Below are 6000 nucleotides of genomic sequence, written 5' to 3' on the forward strand. Positions count from 1 at the left end.
CAGATAGGAGTAGTGTGTTAAGTAGTACTATTCCTATCAGTTTAATCCCTGTTACGTCCCCTATCAGGGGACGTGTATGGAATAGATTTTAGACAACCGCAAACAGTTGTCAATAGTTGACACACTCATGACATAAATTTTATACCTCTATGCGTCAATCTTGGTGTAGTTATGACTGTGTTCGTGCGCACGTTTGGGAGATTGCAGGCGATGGTTTTTTTTTAAAGCCTATGGTCGTGCTGAGGTAGTTCAGTGACAGTTAAGTGACCCAGAAAACAATGATTCTGCAGTGTGGGCCCATTGTTGGCCTATTAGGCTTTAATGATCACCTTAGATGATCACAAAGAAAATTAATGTTTTTTCTATGCAAAATTATCCAGCCGATCGCTTTTGGTCTGTTCACAATGAAGCAACGACCTTATCATATGGGGTGTGCCAACATTGCCATTGCCAACACACTCATAGAGGTAGTTGCTTCATTGTGATACGCAAGCCCCTTCAACACAACAAGGTAATGATCACGAAGGGGAATTGACACATGTATGTGCTTTTTTTGGGGGGGTTTTGAAGCCACAGTGCAGCACCAGATGCCAGAAAAAGGAGGCATGTACACATGCCTGAAAAATTTGGTACTGTTGCAGCCGCTGCTGCCAGAAAAATTGATGTTTGTTTCCCAGGCAGAAAGTGCCCTAAAACATTGCGGCTTGAACCCTAGTTGGTGGAGGATAAGTCACGCAAGTCATCCGGCATTCAGAGATAAAATACAGCAGCGTGTGGACCATTTTTAGCCCAAGGCAGCTCATCTCATCAGGCCTTTTTTATTCTAATGTATCGCCCACTGTCAGTCCCTTCGGGATCCATCCCTCATTCATCTTAATAAAGGTGAGGTAATCTACACTTTTTTGACCTAGGCGACTTCTCTTCTCAGTGACAATACCTCCTGCTGCACTGAAGGTCCTTTCTGACAGAACACTTGAAGCGGGGCAGGCCAGAAGTTCTATCGCAAATTGGAATAGCTCAGGCCACAGGTCAAGCCTGCACACCCAGTAGTCAAGGGGTTCATCGCTCCTCAGAGTGTCGATATCTGCAGTTAAGGCGAGGTAGTCTGCTACCTGTCGGTCGAGTCGTTCTCTGAGGGTGGACCCCGAAGGGCTGTGGCGATGCGTAGGACTTAAAAAGCTCTGCATGTCCTCCATCAACAACACGTCTGTAAAGCGTCCTGTCCTTGCCGGCGTGGTCGTGGGAGGAGGAGGATTACTTTCACCTCTTCCCCTGTTAGATTCCCGTTGTGCTGTGACATCACCCTTATACGCTGTGTAAAGCATACTTTTTAATTTATTTTGGAACTGCTGCATCCTTTCCGACTTGCGGTAATTTGGTAACATTTCATACACTTTCTGCTTATACCGGGGGTCTAGTAGCGTGGACACCCAGTACAGGTCGTTCTCCTTCAGCCTTTTTATACGAGGGTCCCTCTACAGGCACGACAGCATGAAAGACCCCATTTGCACAAGGTTGGATGCCGAGCTACTCATGTCCCGTTCCTTGTCCTCAGTGATCTCACTGAAGGTATGTTCTTCCCCCCAGCCACGTACAACACCACGGGTACCAGATAGGTGACAACGAGCACCCTGGGATGCCTGTTGTGGTTGGTCTTCCTCCCCCTCCTCAAAGCCAAATTCCTCCTCTCACTCCTCTTCCTCACAATCCTCTTCCAGCGTTGCCGCAGGTCCAGCAAGCGATGCTGATAAGGCTGTTTCTGGTGGTAATGGTGACCACAACTCTTCCTCTTCACGCTCATCTACGGCCTGATCCAGCACTCTTCGCAGGGCACGCTCCAGGAAGAAAACAAATGGTATGATGTTGCTGATGGTGCCTTCGGTGCGACTGACTAGGTTTGTCACCTCCTCAAAAGGACGCATGAGCCTACAGGCATTGCGCATGAGCGTCCAGTAACGTGGCAAAAAAATTCCCAGCTCCGCAGAGGCTGTCCTAGCACCCCGGTCATACAAATACTATACTCGTTAACTGCTTTTTCTTGTTGGAGCAGGCGGTCGAACATTAGGAGTGTTGAATTCCAACGTGTCGGGCTGTCGCGAATCAAGCGCCTCACTGGCATGTTGTTTTGCTGCTGGATATCTGAAAAGTGTGCCATGGCTGTGTAGGAACGCCTGAAATGGCCACACACCTTCCTGGCCTGCTTCAGGACGTCCTGTAAGCCTGGGTACTTATGCACAAAGCGTTGTACAATCAGATTACACACATGTGCCATGCACGGCACATGTGTCAACTTGCCCAAATTCAATGCCGCCAACAAATTGCTTCCGTTTTCACACACACTACTTTGCCGATCTCCAGTTGGTGCGGAGTCAGCCACTGATCCACCTGTGCGTTCAGGGCGGACAGGAGTGCTGGTCCGGTGTGACTCTCTGCTTTCAGGCAAGTCAACCCCAAGACGGGGTGACACTGCTGTATCCGGGATGTGGAATAGCCACTGGGGAGCTGGGGGGGTGCCATTGATGTGGAGCAAGACGCAGCAGCAGAAGAGGACTCAGCCGAGGAGGTTATGGAAGAGGATGGAGTAGGAGGAGTAGAGGAGGTGGCACCAGGCCTGCCTACAAGTTGTGGTGGTGTCACCAACTCCTCTGCAGAGCCACGCATTCCATGTTTGGCAGCCATCAGCAGGTTTACCCAATGCGCAGTGTAGGTGATATACCTGCCCTGACCGTGCTTTGCAGACCAGGTATCAGTGGTCAGATGGACCCTTGCCCCAACACTGTGTGCCAGACATGCCATTACTTCCTTTTGCACAATCGAGTACAGGTTGGGGATTGCCTTTTGTGCAAAGAAATTTCGGTACCTTCCACTGCGGTGTCCCAATAGCTACAAATTTTTGGAACCCCTCAGACTCCACCAGCTTGTATGGTAAAAGCTGGCGGGCTAAGAGTTCAGACAAGCCAGCTGTCAGACGCCGGGCAAGGGAGTGACTTTGTGATATTGGCTTCTTACGCTCAAACATGTCCTTGACAGACACCTGACTGTGGGCAGATGAGCAGGAACTGCTCAAGGCGAGAGACGGAGTGGCGGATGGTTGAGAGGGGGCAAGGAGGACAGCAGTGGTTGACGTGGCTGAAGATGCTGGACCAGGAGGAGGATGGCGGCTTTGAGTTTGTGTGCTGCTTGTACTCATGTGTTGATCCCATAGGCGTTTGTGATGTGTGATCATGTGACTTCGCAAAGCAGTTGTACCTAGGTGAGTGTTGGACTTCCCACGACTCAGTTTCTTTTGGCACAGGTTGCAAATGGCATCGCTGTTGTCAGAGGCAGACACACCAAAAAAATGCCACACTGCTGAGCTCTGCAATGACGGCATTCTGGTGGTGGCAACAGCATGCGTTGATTGGCGTGCTGTCTGGCTGACCCCGGGTGCCGATGCATGCTGTCTGACTGTGCCACTAGCTCCTTGCGACGACCTCCCCCTGCTTCCAACTCGTCTCCTCCTCCTCTCTGTCTCCCCATCTGATCTTTCCCCCTGTTCTTCTTCTCTTCTAGCGGGCACCCACGTGACATCCACGGACACATCGTCATCACATCCACGGACACATCGTCATCATCAATTGCTTCACTTGTATCTGACAACTCAACAAAGGACGCAGCAGCGGGTACAACATCATCATCATCACACCGTACGTCCATGTGTGTAATGCTGCCTGACTGAGACATATCCCTGTTATCTACATCCTCTGGCAATAATGGTTGCGCATCACTCATTTCTTCCAACTGATGTGTAAAAAACTCCTCTGACAGATCAAGTGAAGCGGCTGTGGTGCTAGTGTTGGTTGTGGCGGCAGGCGGGCGAGTGGTAACTTGAGAGGTGCCCGAAGCTAAGCTGGAGGAGGATGGTGCATCAAGGTTCCGAGCGGAAGCTGTAGAAGATTGGGTGTCCTGTGTTAGCCAGTCAACTATGTCCTCAGAACTTTTCGAGTTCAGGGTACGTGGCCTCTGAACACTGGGCATTATTCTAGGGCCAAAGGGAATCACAGCACCACAACCACGACCACGACGGCCCCTGCAGGGTGGCCTGCCTCTGCCTGTCATTTTTTTTTAGATTAGTGGTACTATGTGTGGAAGCTACTGTGACACCAGGTATGAGTGGCATTGTGCACTGGCAGAAGTTGGCAGAGTAGACGCTGTAGGCCTGACACACACGCTTGCTGACAACTAACTGCTATTCAATCTATTACAATCAAAATTGTAGTTTTTTTTTTATGTACACTACTGTTACACCAGATATGAGTTGCACTGGTGTGAGACTGTGCCCTGGCAGGCCCTGAAACGCACACGTGTGAAGGAAACTGACTGCTATTATTTCACATTCAAAATTGTATTTATTTTTTTAAATGTACACGTGTTACAAAGTGAACATAAGAAGCCAGGGATTGCAAGATCACCCATAATGCGAGGCAGACAGCTATTCAGCAGCTAGCCAGCCCAATGGTCTCCACCATTTCACTGTAAGCTGAGCATAGGGAGGGACATGACAAGCACTAGGGACAGTGTTGTTAAAAGCTTTTAATTGTGGAATATTGGATAGGGAGAGTGCAGAGACAGTGTAGGCAGATTGTAGGGAGAGTTTTTACATAGTGCAGGGAGGGCATAGGGAGAGTATAGGGAGACTGTAAGGAAAGTGCAGGGACCATAATCTGAAGCTGAAGGGATCCATGAGAGACACTGCATTTTGTGAAAATCCCTGTGTAGGGCACAGAGCTATTTAATTGAACATTGAACATTTAGTTGAATTGTGTCCTCCTTGTTTAATAGATAATGAATTGTATGAGGCCTTGATTCTCAAATTGGGGTGAATAAGCTGTCTAGTTCTGCTGTTGGGTTGTCTACCTTGTTTAATAGATAAGCAATTTTAATATACCTTGATTCTTAAATTGGGTTGAATAAGCTGTCTAATTTGACTGTTATTGGGGAGTTTACCTTGTTTAATAGATAAGCAATTCAATTAAGCCTTGATTCTCAAATTGGGATAAATAAGCTGTCTAGTTCTACTGTTATTGGGTGTCCACCTTTTATAATAGCTAAGCAATTCTATTAGGTCTTGATTCTCAAATTAGGGTCAATAAGCTGTCTTATTCTACTGTTATTGGGGTGTCCAGCTGCCTGTCACAGTAACTGTTTCACTACCAGAAGGGACTAGCTATGCATGTTGCTGCAATTCACAGTGATGTGGTATATAGCTGATTTAAAGAGGACCTTTCACTACTCTACAAACTAAAAACTAACTATATCAGTGTGCAGAGCGGTGCTCAGGGGTCCCCCTGCACTTACTTACTAGTATGTCTGTACGCTCCGTTCGCCCGGTATAGGCTCCGGTGTCTGCGCTCCCTCTGACTGATTTTTTGTATGAGGCGTGTCCCTTGCTGCAGCGCTGGCCAATCGCAGCGCACAGCTCATAGCCTGGCTATGAGCTGTGCGCTGCGATTGGCCAGCGCTGCAGCAAGGGACACGCCTCATACAAGAAATCACTCCAGTACAACAGAGGGAGCGCAGACACCGGAGCCTATACCTGGCGAACGGAGCGGCGCCCAGACATACTAGTAAGTGCAGGGGGACCCCTGGGCGCCGCTCTGCCCACTGATATAGTTAGTTTTTAGTTTGTAGAGTAGTGAAAGGTCCTCTTTAACATGCTTTGTAACAAATTAACTCGGAACAAAGCAAATTTCTTGAAAAAATTTGCCAAAGCATCCAAATCAGATTTTTTAAACTTTGCTCATCTCTAGTTATTGGGCTCATTCAGGGTACAAGGCTAAACAATTAAATATATAGCTTTAATGTATTAAAACATGTACAATACTTAAGTTACAAAAAGAAAAAGAAAAAAAACAGACATATATAGAGGTGCAGAAAAATTCTAAAATTAAAAGAATAAATACAGACAGGTTCTTCTTAGCGAATTGCTTGACGAGAGTCCGTTCTGGTTCCGGGGACAGG

This window comes from Bufo bufo, chromosome 4, assembly GCF_905171765.1.
Source record: "Bufo bufo chromosome 4, aBufBuf1.1, whole genome shotgun sequence".
NCBI lineage: Eukaryota > Metazoa > Chordata > Amphibia > Anura > Bufonidae > Bufo > Bufo bufo.